This window comes from Ailuropoda melanoleuca, chromosome 1 (genome assembly GCF_002007445.2).
Source record: "Ailuropoda melanoleuca isolate Jingjing chromosome 1, ASM200744v2, whole genome shotgun sequence".
In the NCBI taxonomy this organism is placed as follows: Eukaryota; Metazoa; Chordata; class Mammalia; order Carnivora; family Ursidae; genus Ailuropoda; species Ailuropoda melanoleuca.
Window position 1 is genome coordinate 177,578,098 of NC_048218.1, and position 19,352 is coordinate 177,597,449.

General features: G+C 38.8%; 1 protein-coding gene across 10 annotated transcripts in view; it reads left to right on the top strand.

The window, feature by feature from the left end:
- Positions 1–919: 919 nt before the first annotated feature.
- Positions 920–19,352, top strand: part of FOXP2 (forkhead box P2) — a 552,780-nt gene continuing 534,347 nt past the window's right edge. For all 10 annotated transcript variants that reach the window (XM_034670891.1, XM_034670886.1, XM_019802209.2 and 7 more), the window contains exon 1: positions 920–1,263. The gene's annotated coding sequence lies outside the window, so the exon portion shown is untranslated. The remainder of the gene's footprint in view (positions 1,264–19,352) is intronic.

The window sequence follows — 19,352 nt, forward strand, 5'->3', positions numbered from 1 at the left end:
AGCTCCGCCCCGGCCGGCCCGCAGCCCAGCCTCACGCCGGCGACCCGGGCTGAGCGACCACGAGGAAGCCCAAGAACTCCTGGGCCCAAGTGAGACAGGAGCCACGACAACAATGAAGAGTGAGAAAGACACTCGGCCTCTCTCCAGCCCAGGCCGCAGAGGCGCGCACCGTGAAAAGAAAGGCCAATCAGCGGTTTAAAGCACGCTTGGGTCTCCCTTTCTGACTACCATGCACTTTTAACTCCCTGCCACCGAGGGCTTTGGATCCCTTCGAGGCTTTCTGCACTTCACGTGGAATCCCCTGTTTCATTTGCCAGCAGCTCCGTCTGCTGAGAGGACGTACTTTGGGGACTGCCAAGAAGCAGCAGACACAACTCGGCTTTGCCAATACAGCATACGGTTTTGTTCTCTCCTCCCTCCCCACCCCCTTCCTCGACGCGCCGTCTGGGCCGAGCGGGAGGAGGCGGAGCTGGAGGTGGGGAGAATGGTGGGGGTGGGGGAAGATCTGGCGCAGAACAAACAAGTTCTCGAGCGAGTTGTTTACATAGCAGGTGGACCTGACGTCAGCCAGGAGGCTTCACTGCAAATCCGAACAATATTCTGCTCTGCGTTTCCCCCTCCCTTAAAGAAGTTGGGGCACCGGGGGAGATAGGTGGATGGGGGCGACAGGCATTCTAACCGGCTGGTTCCAAACCACTTTTGGGAACAACAGCAACCACCAACAATAACAACGCAAAGTGAAACAAAACAAACAAGTGGCCCAGCAGTACTTTAGAATCCTCCGAGGCGTCCCTTTCCCCCACCCCGCCCCTCAGAGGAGAGGCGGCTCCGAGCGCAGTGTGTGTACAGTTTGCATTGCCAACAACACGCGCGCGCGGCCGGGTGCGCGCGCCCGCCAGCGCACACTCACACACATAGACACACATACAGACACACATACAGATCCGGGTGGGGGGAGCGGCAGCGCGAGACAGCGCGAGCCTCCGAGAAAGCGCGAGACACGCCGGCGCGTGCAGCTCCGCGGCGGCCGCTGCGCCCCGGCTCTAGCCCCGCGCCACCCGCAGCCCGCCCGCGAGCGCCGGTCCCTGTTATTTATGCTGCGGCCGCGTCTGCTGGCTGCGGCTTCCTCCGCCCCCCCAGGGCGCGCCCCCCACTCTCGGCAGCAGCTGCCGGGACTCGCTCGTGGGTGTGTTGTTTGGGGGCTTCTGCCTCGGCGCCGCGGGTGCCACCTCCCGGGACGCTGCCCAGGCGTCCCAGGTCGCGGTAAGTTTCTTCGCCCTCACTCTGGCGCGCTGCACCTCCGCACCCCACCCCGTCCCAGCCACCTCCACGCCGGGCCGGGCTGCGACTTTACTCTGCCGCGCGCTCCTCCCGCGGCGGCGGCGGCGGCGGCAAAGTTTCGCCCCAGCCGCAGCGCTCGGTGCGGCGGGGCGAGTGTGACATGTGTCAAATTTCGGCTCAGCGTCGGGGTCGCCTTCGGGACCCAACATCACCACTTGTTGTTCTTTTTCATTTTGCATTGTGATGGGGGAAGGGAGAATCGACAGAAGGGAGATTGCCGTTGGCTCACGTATGATTTTTAGTTTTGAATATGCAAAATATTGCCTCGTCCAGAGAGACCGAGGCTGGAGGAGAATGTGTGTCGAAACACCAGATGTGTGTTTGTTTACTCTTTTATTTTTATTGTTTGTTGTCTCTTCCTTTGCCTCCCTTCCCCCCTTTCCCCTGGGAGGAGAAACAACAGTAAAAACATCTGGCGGTTGGAAGCACACACTTTATTGATCCAACTGCTGACCTTTATTTACTCAGTTGGGCAAGTGCATGCAGCTCGTCCGTCTCTAAGTTGGGCGCTTCAGCGTTCATTTAAGAAGTACTTCCCTGGGAACTAGAGGCGGAGAGGGGACACTCCTGTTTCTAGAGTGAAGAAACTCCGGGCCCCTAGTGATGCTTCGGGATAATGGTGCATCTTGACTGCTGCCCCCATCACGCTCTTTCCCTTGTCCACAGTTAGCAGGACCCGCTTCACCCGGGATCTCACCTAGTCTTACTTTTACTGTGCTTTGGAAAGGTCTCCTCACTCTGTGGGTGGGTTTAGGGTGAACTCGCACCTCCCGGTTCTTTAGGGAGGGAATGTGGGAGGGGCGCGGGCACCTTGCGGAGAAAGGGAGGGCTTCTCGGTTGGCTTTTACCTGTAAGTCCGTGGAGGCCCCGGGCGAACAGAGGGCAGTCGGGAGCGCGCGGTAGGCTGTGACCCGGGCAGAGCTCGGGTCCCGACGGCCCTTCGCGCGCGCCGCGGCTCACGTGCGGCGGCCGCACGGCGGGACCCACTGGGTGGGCGCGCGCGCCGCCCGCGTGTCTCCCGAGCGCCTCTCCCCGCCCCACAGGCCGGGACGCGCCCAGAAACCCCGACCTCAGTGCGAGAGTCGTCGTGGACCCTCGCTTGCCGAGGGCGTTTGGGCCTGTCTAGAGCAGGGAGGAAAAGTTGCCCTCTTCTCCTCAGACTCAGATCTCGTAGGTAAGTCTCTCAGGGCACCTGGCGCGTGGGGTGGCACCGGTTAGGGGGAACGGGAGCGGAAAGACACGTGCGAGTCCGGGGCTTTTGAGCGCGCAATCGGTGCGAGTTTTACAGAGGGACGACTCCGGAGAGGCCAAACTGGACACTTGCTAAGGGGCTCCTCAGACTCCGGAGTCCCCAAGGAACTAGACCCATCTGTGTGTTTGTTTATTCAGCTTTTTAACCAACAGATTTAAACCACTTCATGGACAGCTGCTGTCTGTAATGCTTCAACACCCCCCCCCCCGTTTTCTCTCACCACATGTTGAAATCCAGTCAGTTTCTGGATCTTGAGGATTATTCCTCGAGTACTGTTTGCTCCCAGGTGGGCAGGCGTTCCGGACGTGGCCTGGGTGAGTGCTGAGACCGGCCCAGAGGGAGAAAGGGTGTGAAAGACCTGTGGGAGTGTGTAAGATGTGTACATATATAGTCATCATGGATTCAGAAGTGCTTAAAGAGCTACCTCCCCAGCATGCCCAGAGTCTACTTGGAAGAATAATTAAGTAGGAGCAGGTAAGCCGAGGGGAGAAAGTGACGCCCCGGTGTCAAGTAGCTGAAGTGGACGTTTTCCAACTGGAAGTATTTGGAGAGATTAACTTTTAGAAAACAAAAGTTTGCCTGGAAGGCACATCTTTGCTCGCTCTCCTAACTCAAATAGTTTGGCTAGGCAGCAGTGGAGACAGGAGGGGTGTGTTTAATAGCAAGTCTGTGTTAGAGGTCAACACTGAAGCAAAGATGAGCTTTCAGATATTTTCCTCTTCGATCTTGCATTGTGGCGTACCTCGGGAAATGTTTTAAGTTGTCAAGGGGCCTGTTTATCTTTTCTGTCACTGTGAGTTATGGATAAGTATATTCTCAGTGTAGTGGAATTTTAAAATGTAGTGTTTGTTTAGTAGTCTTAAACAATTAATTTACCATTTTGATTTATTTGTGTATACCATTAATAAAGCGGGTATAAAGTTATATACATGATGATCGTTAGGGTCATAAAATTTCATTTTAGTTTTGAAGCTTTTTAAAAGTCTTTTTTTCTTTCCTTCTTTCCTTCCTTCCTCCCTCCCTCCCTCCATCCATCCCTCCCCTCCCTTCCTTCCTTCAATTTTTATCACTTAACTAGACCCACGTTCAGTAGTTGTTTAATTCAGTGCTTGCTTAAGAACCCCACCATTTCATTGTTATTCAAAACTAAGTGACATAAATGGTTAATTATGATTAAGTTACTAACTTTTAAAGAGGAGACTGGAAACCTGATGATACATCCCTGTAGGTAAGGGAGAGAGGGCACTCAATTTTAAAAGATCAACATAAAGTTTGCTATTAAGTATAAGAATACAAGAATTTTTAAGAGAATACTTTCTATCATTCAATTTAAACAGTACAATGCTTTCTTTTTATACATAGATTATGAATATGTTACCATTGCACTACAATGGATACTAGAATAATCAAAGGAAATTATATACAAATAACAATTATGAACTATTTTTAACTGTTTATCAAAATTTCTCAACTTGTATTTTGGGATTCAAAGTGATGGAAATTTTAGACTTGAATATTGTTTTCATAGAATTCATACTCTGGGTGGAAGGAGACCTTTAATTACATTAGGACATGAATAGATTTATTAATGGTTGTGTCTAAATAAACTGTCATCGAAGTTTTATTTCTTTGCACTGATGATAGTACAGTGGTTTTGCTTTTACAAATAAAATAAATCATTGTAATATTCTAGAAACCTAAGTAGGGGGAAATTGTTGTATGTGGCACACCATAAAAATAGCAAAAACGTGAACATTAAATTTACAGATAGCCTGTAATGAGAAGTTCTATTCCTTTTGTACAAGCACGAATTTAAAAACACAGACCAACTGTCTTTGCATAGCTATTAGAATTATACTTTATGAAAAGTATATTTAAATATGTGAAAATAACTTCATGGTTTGACTGAGACTCATAGGGCATATAACAGTGTAATGAACATAGCCAGACAAATTTACCAGACATTTTTATTTCAAGAGAAAATGTGAGGGATACGGAACTCAATTACATAAAGGGCATATTATTTGTGATATTTTTAAGGATTTATAGCTGGCTCTGCCTCATCACCCTTGTCTATTTCTGTGTTGATAGTCTCATGTTAGATCAGCTATTAGTTATAATACTGATAGAAAACTGAATGGTGGAAGTAGTCACATATTTTCTGCCTCTCTAAATTAAATCAGAAAGAAGCCATTGACTTGTAAGAAGACAATGTCACTGAGAAGTTCTCTTGACATGATTGTTTCTAGACAAAATTGCAAATCACTGTTGAATTCAGAAATAATAACAATCTCATTACAATTACTGAGTACTAATTCTTGACCCACTCAAACTATTTTTTTCTTTTTTTCTTTAACTTTGTGATAGATGGTAGTACTCTTAGTGATAAATGAATGGATCCCAAATGTTCTAACCAGTGCCCAGATTCATACTGCCCTTTGAATAAAGAAAGCCTGTTTCTAAAATCAGGCCCAGTAAGAGCTTAAGATTTACATGGATTTTCAAAGTAATCTTACTTAAATACCCCCTAATTCATGGAGTTCTAACAAACTTGATCAGGTCCAACCCAGAATTACTGTTGCATATTTTCTTAAGGGTCTGAAAAAGTAATCCAGGTGCTTGCAACTTTCCTTAAACATATTCCAGTGCTTATGATCCACAGAGAATCTAATGCCTAAATCAAGTGTTGTATGCCATAGTTTAGTTCTATTCCTTCTTTAGATGACATAAATATTTTCTTAGATCCAACTGTGTATCTCTTAATATACTTGGCCTCCAGTCATGTCACTTCCATAGTCTTTATCAAGTAAAATACTTCAGGTTCTTAGAGTTCTCTTCTCTTCTCTTCTCTTCTCTTCTCTTCTCTTCTCTTCTCTTCTCTTCTCTTCTCTTCTCTTCTCTCTCTTCCCCTCATGAGGCTTAAGTCCTTTTCATTGTTTTTTATGGAGTACTTCTAGAACTTTAGCTTCTTCATTAGTTTTTCAGAACCTGCAAGTGGACCCCATTAATATTTCTTTCAGCAGCCTAACTAAGCATAATTTTGGGTGGGGAGTGGTGGTCTAAAAATACCATTACTTTTTTTTCCCTTAAGCTCAGCATTGCCTATGTGAAAATTCATTACTATTGAATTACGTAAATTCTCATGTAGTAGAATATTCTTTCCTGTGGAATATTGTTTCCCTGTGGGTATTCTTACTTATTAAAATAAATGGGTACTTACTTCCATTTGCTGACTTACTTTTGCCTTTTCATTACCTCTGATGTATTTTTCTGTATACTCTTTTGCTCTGTTCAGTGTATTTATCCATACCGCACCCCCAGTTTTCCAGACAAAACAAACAAAAAAGAGAGTAACTTTGGTGAAATATGAGGAACTGTTGTGACTAATTAAAAGGTTAAAGTTAGAACATTGAGATGCTGGAGAGAGGTCCTTGAAGATTTAGATGCATTATGTTCCAACACTATTAATATTAAAATGAAAAAAGTAAACCTATATGTATGTGGTGACTTATTTAAAGTATGTATTAAAACTATTTTTCTCTATATAGATGCTTCAGTAATTTGCTGTTTTCTCAAATATGGTATTATTAAGTATTGTTCTAATTCTTAGGAGCATAATCTCAATTTTGTAATTGGAGTGACTGGGAATTTGTGTTTATCTATACAGTTTTTTGCCAAGCGGCCAAATTAAGAGTATTAGGGCTTAAAAATGAGGTATACTGTTATCATCCCCATTTCATTTTCAAAGCTATATTATATTTTAATATTTTGCAGCTTTGGATCCTAATCCTTTTTCATTTTGTAATTATGAACTTTGTTTACTCTTTCTTCTATTTCTTCACCTGTCCAATTTGCTTTCTATGAACAACTGAAATTCTAAGTTACTTCAATTTATATAATTTTACCTAAAATTTTATTTAAAATGCATTTTCTCCATAAATTATCTATGCAAGCCCAGGTTCAACCTTCTAAATTTCTTGACATTTGAAATATGTGTTCTTGGACCTATACTCTACCAATTTAATTCAATTTCCCATTCAGTCGTAAACTTCCCTCTTCCTAGAATCTAGCAAGGATCTCTAGAACATACCTTCCCATTATATTGATAAATATGTCTTCATTCCTTTCTCTATAGCAAATTATTTTTATTAGCAAAAGCAAATAAAATGTAAATGTTGTAAAAGCACATTGTTGTGAAGCAAATGAATCCCCAGGGGTTTAGAAGCTCTTAGCATTTTTAGTTTATTAATGTTCCTTAATTTCTCTTGATTTCTATCTTGGAAGGCTTAAAATATACTTTGTGGAAGATAATTTTGATTTAAAATTTATTTAAGATTTTAGTGTTTCTTTTTAAAGATCTTTCTAACGTAAGTCTAAAAGATGTATACCATGAGAATTTTATACTTTTTTAAAGGAAGTCGAGGAAATTAACTTTGAATTCCTCAAATAAGGCATGCTACTAGGAATAGTGTAAAGTTTCTGTGGTATTCATTTCTTACTTCTCAACTTTTATAATGGCATTTTCTGTGAGAGTTTTTTGTATTATTTTAGTTTTGTATCATTTTGGTACGTATACCCCACTACAGCCATCATTTTGCAACTTTTTCTCAATTTAAGAAAATAACGAACTTTCTTAAAGTGTATTTTAGGGGGTAAGAAAAAAATCAGTGGTAGACATATTTCAGAGAAAGCATTTATAAAATTTCTCACTGGCAGATAGCGAGGAGAAACTTATAGTACACTAATCCAAATAGCTTAACATCTTAGCATATGTAGACTGTCATAAAATCATCTCATTTAAAAAAAAAGATCCCCAACATCCTTAAGAACTATTCCTCACCATTACTTCACCCAAAGTTATGTTCCAGGATTTGGTTGATCTATATCTGTATGCCTCTAGCTAACTCTTTACTTTCTTTTTTGTCTCCCAATATTTTTTCCCTTTCTCTGTCTGCCTTTAGTTTAGCTAAGTGCCCCCCCATCTTCTTTTATACATCTAGTTAGTACCACCACTGCTACCAGTCTGATCGGATAGACCATCATCTCCTCCCTGCATTGTTGCTGTAGCTATTTATCTCCCCTCTTCTCTCTCTGGGCACCACAGTCAGTTTGTTCCCCACACAGCAGAGCGATCTTTTAAAAATATGTGATTATGTCACTGTTCTCTATAAACCTTCCAACGGCTTTCTTATGTCCCTGAGAATAAAAGACAAAGACCTTATATAAGTCCATGTTATTTGACCCCTGCTACCTATTTGACATTCTTTCCTAACATTTTCCTCTTATTCGGTCAACTCTAGCCACACTGGCTTCCTTGATAATTCTCAAAACAGGATAAGCTGATTCCCACCTCAGAGTTTTTCTCTGTGTTCTCCGTCTGAAATGCTCTACACTTGGTTATCTTCATGAATTTCATGCCTCTGCTCAAACATATCCTTATTAGAGAAGACTGCCCTGTGTAAAGTAACAAATCCTCATAGATCTTGCTTTGCCACCTTTACCATACATTAATTTTCCCCACAGCACCATCATCAACTGACATTTTAAAAAGTTGTTTATTTATCATATGTCCTCCTAATGAGAACGTACATTCCGTGGAGGCAGGGATTTTGTTCTGTTCAGTGTTACGACCCAATGCTTAGAACAGTGCCTTGCATTAAGTAGCAACTCTAAAACTAAATGAAAGAATGAATGAGTTGTTGGAGGTCCAAGAAATTACTTCTGTCTATATCACTGCCTCACTTTCTGTGTGACTGAAATTACTTTTCACCTTACTTTTTCGTCTTACGCTTATTTTATACTGTATCACATTTGGGAAAATTCTTCACTACTGTGTTGACCAAGACGTGGCTCTGCTCTCTGGTGGATATACTTTGAGTTCAGTATTTTGTATCTCTTTCTTATTCTGATCTGAGAAACAGTATTACACTTAACTTTTGAAAGGTGTAAGTGGATGTTTATGTTTCTGGGCAACAACAAATGCTCAATAGTTGAATGCTTCAATATAGTAATGCTTAGTACAGTCAAAAATGACATTTAGTCATACATTTCATAATTATATCTTAATATGAATAGTGTGAGTAGAGTCCGTAGATATTTCTAAAGGCTACACTATGGATTCACCATTGGCATACGAAGTATTTCTGGGATCGTCTGTGGGGAAGATGGGGGGAAATGGGTTAAGCCAAGGTCCCTTTTGAAAACCTTCAGATTTAGATGGCTTTCCTTCTTTGCATTGGCACAAACACCATAAGTTTACAACTTCTCTTTTGTCTCATTTTTCAGTATCTATCCTTAAACAGAGCAGATGGAGGATTTATGATTTGATGGAAGTTCCATCTCTCCAAATTTAAAATCTCACCCTTGAGCTTGCTCAAATTGCTTTTGGATACCCATAACTAAGGTATGGGTTTGTAATACAACTTTCCATAAAACCTCAAATAAATACAAATATTATTTTCTTTTTAAGTTTTTATTTGATTAACATTTAGTTAACATACAGTGTAATATTAGTTTCAGGTGTATAGTATAGTGATTCAACACTTCTGTACATCACCTGGTGCTCATGACAAGTGCTCTCTTTAATCCCCGTTTATTATTTTTTTATAAACCTAACGCTCTGTAGATCTCCCTCTCACATATTATGTCCATACTTGAAATATGCACTAACTTGCTCAGCAATTTTATTTTAAATACCTTGAGAATAGGGAAAGGAATCTCTAATCTCTTCTATTGATAATGAAGGAGGAGGGCTCTCTTCTTTGCCTCCCTTCTTCTCATTTTTCTTTTTCTCTCCTGCCTCCTCCAGACTGAATTATGAAATCTTTCAAAATCATTCTGGTACTTTATTATACCATCAGTGAATGTGTAGCCCTTGGAAAACTGTGAAACAGGGCGAAGTGGGCTTTTATTACATAATTACCCCACTTTTGCCTTTTAAAAAATTACTAACTTACATCTTCTGCTACTCTTCTCTGGGTCCTTAGACACCCAGTGCCCTCCGTGTTGCATCGGGCTATTCCAATGTATTCTCCTTCCCTTGTTCTGAGTTGGAAATTTTGTATTAAAGCACTTCTTTGGTAATAATGATGCATGTTAGAATGTGAATGAAGATGGATCCTTCTGGAAGGTATAATTATTATTACAGCTAGTAAAATAGCTAGTTTGGTTTACTATGCAGAGTTCTGTGCTAAGTGCCAGGAGACTTGCATTTTGGTACTTGGTCGGTCTGTAACTATTGTGTGATGTTGGGTAGGTTATTTTCTCCAAAATTAAAAAGAGCTTGGATTAGTTTTTAGATTATTTTCAATTAAAATCTTTTTTGAAATACACAGAACCAAATTTGAAGCTATGAACATGTTCTCCCTTTGCTGCCATAAACACACACATAAATGAAGGAATGGAAGAAAAAGATACTTCGTAAAATAAAAACAATTAAAATTAACAGCAGTTACCACAAGTAACTTGGCTTATGCAGCTCAGGGGGACTCAGTTAAAATTCAAAACTATTATTCTTCTATTACCTCAGCCCACTGGATATTTTCACACCACTCCTCCTCTGACAGGAATGGAGCCTCCCCTCGTTTCACCAGAACACTGAACCAAGCAGAGAAGGTAGAGTGCACATGGGGTTGATCATGTTTGGGTTAAGAAGAATAAATAACCACCTGGCATTCTCTCCCCTGGAGTGCGTGTCATTAACTTTACAAAATATTAATTTCTTCACAATTTTGCTTTGGTCCTGTGCTCATTCATATATTTAGCTCGAGGCGTCACCAATCCAGAAATAAAGTGTGGAGTTGGATAAGCTGTTTGATAAACTTTGTCCTTTAAAATTAGAGCTCCCCTTTTTGATGGACTTCACACACACAGACATACATTTTTAGAACCCACATAAAATGTTGGGCTGCCACATGGTCCAGCCTATGCATTGTGCTGCTTTAAAGGAAACACAACTCCCAGCTACAGGAATACTACATATCTTTGCTGTAGTTTGGCTTAAAGGGAGTGACACGGTTTTGTACAGTGTGCCACATAGGAAGTTTTGCCCCAAATCTCTTGAGGCATCTTTCTTCTTCTCCTGGGTACTGCTAAAAAGTTTTTAGAGCCTTGTCTAGATCAGTCCTTCACTGCTTTGCTGCTGCATTCCCCAGTTGTGCAACACATGCAGTCATACCAAGTGTACACACCCCATGAAGTTTGCCCCCCCACCCCCCGTCATGCAAAGTGTGGTCTATTTCTTTATTCTGGCTGCTTTTTTTGTGGCAATCAAGGTTTGTCCTTATGCAGACAAACAAGGAGAACAGCAACAAAGGTTTCTTCTCAGGAGGTAAGGGATTCTACATTGTGGGAGTTTCTAGCAGTGATGTAAGCTTGCAAACCTGCACCTTGCGATGCAGTTTACCTTATCGTATATTATAGAGAATGTATATTCCTGTTACTAAAAATAGAATTCATTGGACAGCCTGACTTTGTGTTGTCCCCAATAATATAATTTTAAATCTATAATTTTGGTCAATTTGTAATATTTACTTACAGAAAAGTATGCTTTTAAGTTATCTTACCCTTCTAATTCTTTGCTCTTTCATAATTTTCATAAATGTCAAACTATCCCTTACCCTACATGTCTTTTGCTCATACTATTCCACAGACAGAAGAGAGGCAACATGATTTTTTACGTCTAATTGATTTTTGATTTTACAGATTTGTTCTCTTTGATAGCCTTTTAATTGTATCCTGAAAATACATCATTTCTACTGGGCCGTAACAATGCCAGATTCTAAAATATGACTAAGTACATGCTTACTCATATTGCTATATTAAAAGAACACTGTTATAAGTTTTGTCTTCATTTTGAGAGACTTGTTTTTCTGACTATTTTAAGTCAAATTTTAAGTGCAAGTGTACAATTAAAGAGAGTATATAGGTAACAAGCTATGAACATATAACTACGAAAAATATTTAATGTTTATTTTCTTATTTGTAGGATTATGTTTCTTATGAGAGGATATTTAAGAAATGGAATGTGAATGAGTAATTTTATTTTTACATGTTAACTATTCATGAGACAGTAAAAATATATTTGGTTATTTTTAAAAAACTTATTTGGCTATACATTTGACATTTCATTTTAAAATAATATATTGGGGGGCGCATGGGTGGCTCAGTCGGTTGAGCATCTAACTCTTGATTTCAGCTCAGGTCATCATCTCAGGGTCCTACGATTGAGCCCCACAACACACTCCATGCTCTGCAGGGAGTCCGCTTGGGATTCTCTCTCTCTCCCTCTGCTCCTCCCCACTGTTCGCGTGCTCTCTCTGTCAAATAAATAAATCTTAAAAAAATATATGTATATATTGGCTATCATATTGTAGAAATGATTCTGGTAATTTTCTTTTATTGTGTCTATTTAATGACACAAACTGTATTTTAATTACTCATTATAAAATTGTTTTAAGCTCTTTAATTTCATTCCTTTTTTTATTGAAGATAATTTATGTACAGTAAAATTCACCCCTTTTTAGTGCAAAGTTCTGTAAATGTTGACAAACATATATAGTTGTGTAATCAACACCATAATTAAGATCTAGAACAGTCCCATCGTGCTACAAAATTTTTCCGTATGGTTTTAAGTCAACCTGTCCTTTTATCCTCTAGGCCCTGGTAACTGCTGATCTTTTTTCTGTCCCTATAGTTTTGTCCTTTCAAGTCTCTTTTTTTCCTGGCAAGTTTTTACACTGTATAAATTTATGGGGCCTAGTGTGTTACTTTGATACATTTGTATATTATAACATGATTGCCATTGTAGTGATAGTTACCATATTACATACTTATAGTACCATATTGTTATCTATATTCATTATACATTAGATCTCTATGGCTTATTTACAAGCAAGTTACAAGTTTGTACCCTTAAATAAGGTCAGTCTTAATCTCTAACCCCTGTCCCTTGGTAACCACAACTTTACTTGCTGTTTTTAATAAGTGTGACTTTTTTAGATTCCACATAGTAATATCATACAGTAATTGGCTTTGTCTGACATATCTCACGTAGTATAATGTGCTCTAGGGCCATCCGTGCTGTCACAAATGGCAGGAAATTCTCTCTTCTTAGGGCTGAATAATATTCCATTGTATACATACACCACACTCAAGTCTGTCTTATAAATAGAATCAGAGTGTGTAGCCTTCGGAGTCAGGCTTCTATCACTTAGCATAATGCGTTTGAGATTCATTTATATCGTTGTGGTGTATCATTTTTTTTCTCCACAATAATGTAGTTGCTTGTTCCTGTCATAATTTCTTAGGAGTTTAGAATTCTCTCCTTTTCCATTCAAATATATTTTTATATGGCCTCAGATTTTATTTTGCCTTATAAATTGGCATGTTATAAACAAGAGACTTTACTGGTTAATCATTTCTAAAAATTAATTTTGGGGTCTTTACCATAGTTCTCTTCCCTCATTCCTGCTCCCACCCCCGGTCTCTCTTGCTTTCATACTTTTTTTCCTTGTTCCCACAGGTGTTTACTCTTTGTGTCTTTTAACTCCTTGTCATCTGTTTGTTTGGAGTATATGAGACCCATCCAGGTAGTCAGCTCTTAAAGAAGAAGCTCATCATCAGTTGTTTAATAATGTTTTTTCATTTATTCATTCACTTGTTTATTCCTCAATCACTGATCATCCAGCAATTTCTGTAAGTGGCAAAAGAAGAAAGAAAAATTGAAGAACCCTAGAAATGAAAAGAGGCTTTGAGATCATGAAACTAATTTTCCCTCCTCCCTTCCAAGCCAGATGGGAGATGGGGCTAGGGCTTCTTAACCAGGAGCATTTGTCAAATTGTCTATGGGCTGCAGTGTATGGAAAGGGAATGATCACAGAGGTAAATCAAAAGGTCAGGTGGGCTGCTAAAAACAAATTGTCAGTTTGAAGGGCCTAGCTGGGGTGAAATGGAATAGAAACCAGGGAGTGAAAGATAGGAGTGAAAACAGACAAGAAGCCTGGAGAAACTTCCGGTGGGTTGGCTTTTTTAACAGACAAGGATTAAGCAGTCAAAAGACATCTGAATGTGAAGGAGGTGACCCCCATGGACATAATTCTGGCTAGTGGCTTTCGAAAACTTCCATGAATGAAAAATTTTTATCTTAACATCCAACATTGGAGAAAATTTAGTTGTTTGGAAGTTCTTCCTTACACTAAATTAGAATCAGCCATTATTTCTAGCTCTACCCTTTGAATTTACGCAAAGTTATTTCACATCGATAGCTTGGTAGATGTCTGAAAGCTTTCATTTCCAAAAAATCTTTCCTTTCTCAAGCTAAAGAAGTCAGGTTTTCCTCACTATACTTATATACTATATGGACTTATTTCATTCTTCACAGTTCTGATACCTCTCCTCTGGGTACGCTTCTGTTTGCCAGAGTTTCCCTTTAAAATGTACCCAGAGCTAAATAACACACTAAGAGTGCGGCCTGACACAGAAAACGTTAAAAATTTACCTCCATTTTTTTCTCTAACATAATAGCAATTCAGTTTTTAGTTATGTTGCATTGTTACTAGAATTGTAATTCACTTTTATATAAGTTGCCATGAATATACAATTTGAATAGTTTACCTTAAAAATAGGATTTGTAAAATTTGTAAAATTTTTGTAACATTAAAAATTTCTCTTTTAAATTCTTCTTTTACAGTTTAGTTACTCAACATGTCAAGATCTAAACAAAATGCTGATTCTGTTCTGTGTTAGTGATTGTGTCATCCATAATTTGATTCATACATTTCTATAGCTCTATTCAATTATTTATAAAAACACTGAGCAGAATAGGGTTAAGAATGGAGGCTTTACTAAAGTTAGTGAATGTGGATTCTTTTGCTTGTCATTAATCCTTTGGATGTGATTGTTTACCTACCTATATACATTTGAAATTAATCTTATAATGGGTGGTGTTCATTGAGCAGGTAGTTTAGGCATTTTCTAAGCCATTTGTGTGTGTTAATTCATTTAATCTTCATAATACCTTTATAAGGAGGTACAGTTATTTGCCCATTTTACAAATGGCAAGCTGAGCGGTGAAGGATCTGAAATTTCACACTACCTGCAAGCTAACAAAGTAGCCAGCACTGCTTTGTGGATGCTTGTGGAAGACACAAGACTTTGGGGTCAGAGACAGAGGACTTTATTACCCCTGGTACAGCAAGCAGTGTGAGCCTCTTGTTTTTCTTTGCCCCCCTCCCCCCGTCCCACGGGAGTTCTGCAGAGTGGCTGAGATTCATGCTGCACACAGTGAGTTGTATCACTGATGCGGAATGCCAGGTTTAGGAACCCAGATCTTTTATAATGGGCCTTAGGTAAACTTTCCCTTTGTTCCATAGGGAGATACTGTTTCTGTCTTCAAAGGCTATTTGCTGTACAAACATTTTGTGGAAAGACAGTCCAGAATAAAAGCTGCCAGTGCCTTTGCTCACAACACATGTAGATACATGAGAGACCCATGAAATTTGCCTCTTATCTCAGATGTTAAGAAATTTCCCCAAAGTTACACAAATAGTAAGTGGACATACCCCAAGTTGGCCATGAGAGATTTTCTCTCTACTTTACTTGGTCCAGCTATTATATAGCTACTGAATTTCTTTGATTCACTCATGTAGTAGCATGTCAGAAAAGGAAACAAGGTTTGGCATGGCTTTTTTTAACAAATCCATGGCAGGTTTTTTTAAAAAAAAATTTAAGTGCTCACAAACCATCTGTTTAGTAACCTGTTCTAGAATTTTGTTGAGGCATAATGTCAAGATCACTGATCTTCATTTTCTAGAATCCTTTTATCTTAAAAAAATAAAATAGCATTTGCCCCTCTTATGTATTATGTTTGCTCTCCCGTTGTTTTTAAGTCTTCAGGGTTATCAGTATCGTTCTGTTATAACATATACTTTTAATACCCTGAGATTGTCATCCATTGGTCATGCATATCTGAAGTTATTTAAAGTGTTTCATTGTTCTCTTATTAATTCCTGAGCTTTGATTTTCTTACTAATCATATTTTATTTTCCATTTTAGTTTTAACACTTTCCTTTTTAGTGGAGAACGTAAAACCACCTAAGATTCATCTCAGTTATCTGATAATATACCATTGTCACCAAACAGTAGGCTCATGTCTTAATATTTTTCCCCCATACCTAAATAAGATCTTGAAGTGTTCTTAGATTTCTGTGGGGGGAGGAGGAGGTTGCTTCAGCCATTTTAAATATTTATTAAAGCTTTGAGTCATGTTTCTGTAGTACTCTTTGCCATGTGATGTTACTTCTGAGGTCAAATAATTCCTGTGTAACTCTGATTTTTTTTTTTTTAGCTGTTTTCTAATTTTTTTTTTAGTGCCTTCTTAGGCTGGCCATAGGGTCATAATTTCACTTTCAGTAATTCATCATTTCATAGATATTTATCCCAAGCCATTTTTTATTTTAAATCTTCATGCCAAGCCATTAGAGATTAGGGGATGGCAAATTTTTTCTGTAAAGGGCTAGATAGTAAATATAAGTTCAGTGGGCCATAGGTCTCTGCCATAGCTATTCAACTCTGACATATAGTTTAGAAGGAGCTATGAGCAATAACTAAATGAATGAATGTGCCTGTGTGACAGTAAAGTTTGCTTATGGACACTAAAGTTTGCATTTCATATAATTTTCATATTTCACAAAATATTCTTCTCTTGATTTTTATTCAAATCTTTTAAACTTTAAAAACCGTTCTTACCTCACAGATCATCCAGAATCAGGCAGTGAGCCACTTTTAGCCCATGGATCATATTTTGCTACACACACACACACACACATATAAATATTCATATAAATATAGACATAGTTTTTTTACTTATGTTACTAAAATCTATGCCACATTTGCTCACTGGCTTGGAATTATGAGCTTAAAATTGACATGGACTTCTAAGAATTTTGTGACAAATTCTTTCATGAGAATTCTTCCCTTTTCACCGCTATTCAGGCCAAAATAGTAATTCTCCTCATTGCTTCTTAAGCTGTCAGAAGAAATTATTTGTACACCAGTAATTTATTAGATGCTCAACTTTTGTCATTATGAGTATCATAGTATAAATCTGGAGAATAAAGTACAATGGCCAGGTGAGTCATCAGAGGTCTAAGATAGTGAGCCAAGAATGTCTTTCACATGAGTTTTCCAGAAGTCAGGGCAATACAAAGATGTCAGGAAGGTCCCAGACAGGTTGAAGAGTCATGAAGCATCACAACTTTAAGTATGAGACAAAACTTTGGCACAACTCAGAGCTTTTTATGTATGCTAGCAAGTGAGGGTATGGGTAGACCAGAGGCCCAGGGTATGGTTAGATGAGTGAAGTATCTGGCTGGAATGGGAAATTTGAAAAGTATTCACACCAGCGCTCTCAGTCAGTCAGATGGCTGTTTAACTAGGTTTGCTCCTGTGACTTTGCGTAAAGAGGATCTCCTTCTGTATTTCTTTATTTATATTTTTTAGGTTAACTAAAGCCAATCTTGCAGAGTCTGTCTTGGGGAATGTTCCTGTTCTTATTTTTGATATTAACTTTGTAGATTATATTGTCTCAGCTCTAGGAGATGGGATGATGGAAGAAAAGACTAAGAATGAAGAATAGTTCTTTCCCTTGATGTTCTTTCTTCCTTGCTATGGGCAAATCCATAGTACTCAGCTAGCTAGACTCTTTTTTTTTTTCTCTTCAGAATACACATCTTTCTTTTTGACAGGCCTGATTTGAGGTAACATTTGTTACTTTATTGTATGAAAGAGTTGTATTTTGAACAGCATCATTTCTGTTTTTTTTTTCTTGGAATTTTAATCCTTTTTTGCTTTCACTATTCAATGTCTTGAATAAGCGATTTGTGATTTTTGATGCCCACTTAACTCATAATACCCATTCCTCCCAGCCTTTTCCTGTGAACTCATCTTGAATTTTCCTTGTTTTCTTTGACCTAAGGGTACTTATGTGAACTCTTTTCTTGTCATTTTAAAGCTCAGAAAACATACCTCTGTCATATAATATTGAATTTTCTTGTGAAATATTTTAGTTCAGAACTATATGAATTTTGTAATTCTGAGTATTAAACATTTTTGGTTCATTGGCCTGGGTGGCTGCGATCGGATTGAGCGAGTGTCGTTTTTACGGTGTAGTATGTGCTACTTTACCAAAGTCATCATCAGAATCGCTTTCAGAAGGGAGAGGTTTCAAATAAAGCAAGAAAAATACAGGCCAATCTCTTTTAGAGTGAAGACAACAATAAATGAAATATTTATGAGTCAGGGCTTGGCTGTATGAGAAGATACAGACAAGCGTGTGGTTTCATTACATTACTTACAGTATTTGTGTGACCTAAAAAACGAAAAGTGCAAAAAGACCTAATGCAGTCAGGTACAGGGGCAGCTGAGATATGCATCACTAATGAACTGCTCTGGCCTTCCTCAGGGAGCCAGGTGCTCTTTTTGTTTTTTTGAAAATGTTAATAGCACATGAGGAAATACAACCAGAGGTAAAAAAAACAAAAACCAAAAAACAGAAAAAAAACTATTGTTTGATGACATAGGAGATATAAATTTAAGGAAAGCTTAATTGAAAAACTATTACTATTACTATGTCTATTTGTACCCCTTATTTCTGTAAATAACGAGCTATACTGTTATTAGTCATTTTTAATCACATTTTCAACAAGAAATTGATTTAGAATATAAAATATGTAACTACTCCTATGAGGATAAATTAATAATCTCCAAAGGTCTAACAAATTTTTACTTCCAATATTTTTATTGATCCAGCGAGCATTTTGAGTTACTATTAATCTAAAAAAAGAAGCTACAGTGTCACCTGTAGAAAACAAATTGCAGAAAGGAGAGAGTACTATCAGCCTCCTTTAATTTAAAGACAGAGACAAGTGGTGGGGAAAGAGAGTGAGAGAGAGAGAGAGACAGAGAGAGAGCTGGTTGTGTGTGTTTTTAAAGCCTGGGATATTTAAGTCTGTCAAGTTGTGTGTAAGTTGCTTCTGTGACATTTCAGTTAAAATAAAGTTTTTGGTATTCATCCTCATTGCGCTCAACTTATGCGTTATCATAGCGGTTGACTTACAATTACAGAAAATAAAATGAAGATCATCTAAAGTATTTTAGTAAGGCATTTTCAATCAAATGTATTTGAAGTGTAGTTAGCCTTCCAAAATAACTTTGGAACTGGGAATAATTCTTCCCACACAGAGAGAATGTTCTAAATATCGATTAATTTGCAATGGGAACATTGATAGGAAATTGTGTTCTAATACTGTATTTAATACAGAGAATTAATTTAGCTTATTTATTTTAAATGCTTGTGGTTGGTACAGCCTAACCCAGTTCATGAAACTCTTCCCAGCCAGCAAAACAGCTGGGTTTTTTTTTTTGTTTTTTGTTTTTTGTTTTCTTGCAAATTCCCCACCTCCTCAGAGAATGTCTTAATTACCTGGTTTCTGAACTTAGTTCCTCCAATTTCCCTCAGGAAATGGGTCTTCTCATACAGTTGACAGAGTGCAAGGATTTGCAGTTTGAGGTACAGCTTTGGGTTTGGGGGTGGGCTAGACACTTGAGTGTGACGTTCTCATTGTATAAGAAGGCTGATGAATACGATAGAAAAGGAAGTAAAGGGGGAAGGAAAGGGAAATAGGACTACCTTACCTTTTGCCTAGCAGTAAGTGTGCTGCCTGGACAGGCTTGGGGTGCAGTTGTAGCAAGGGAAAAGTGG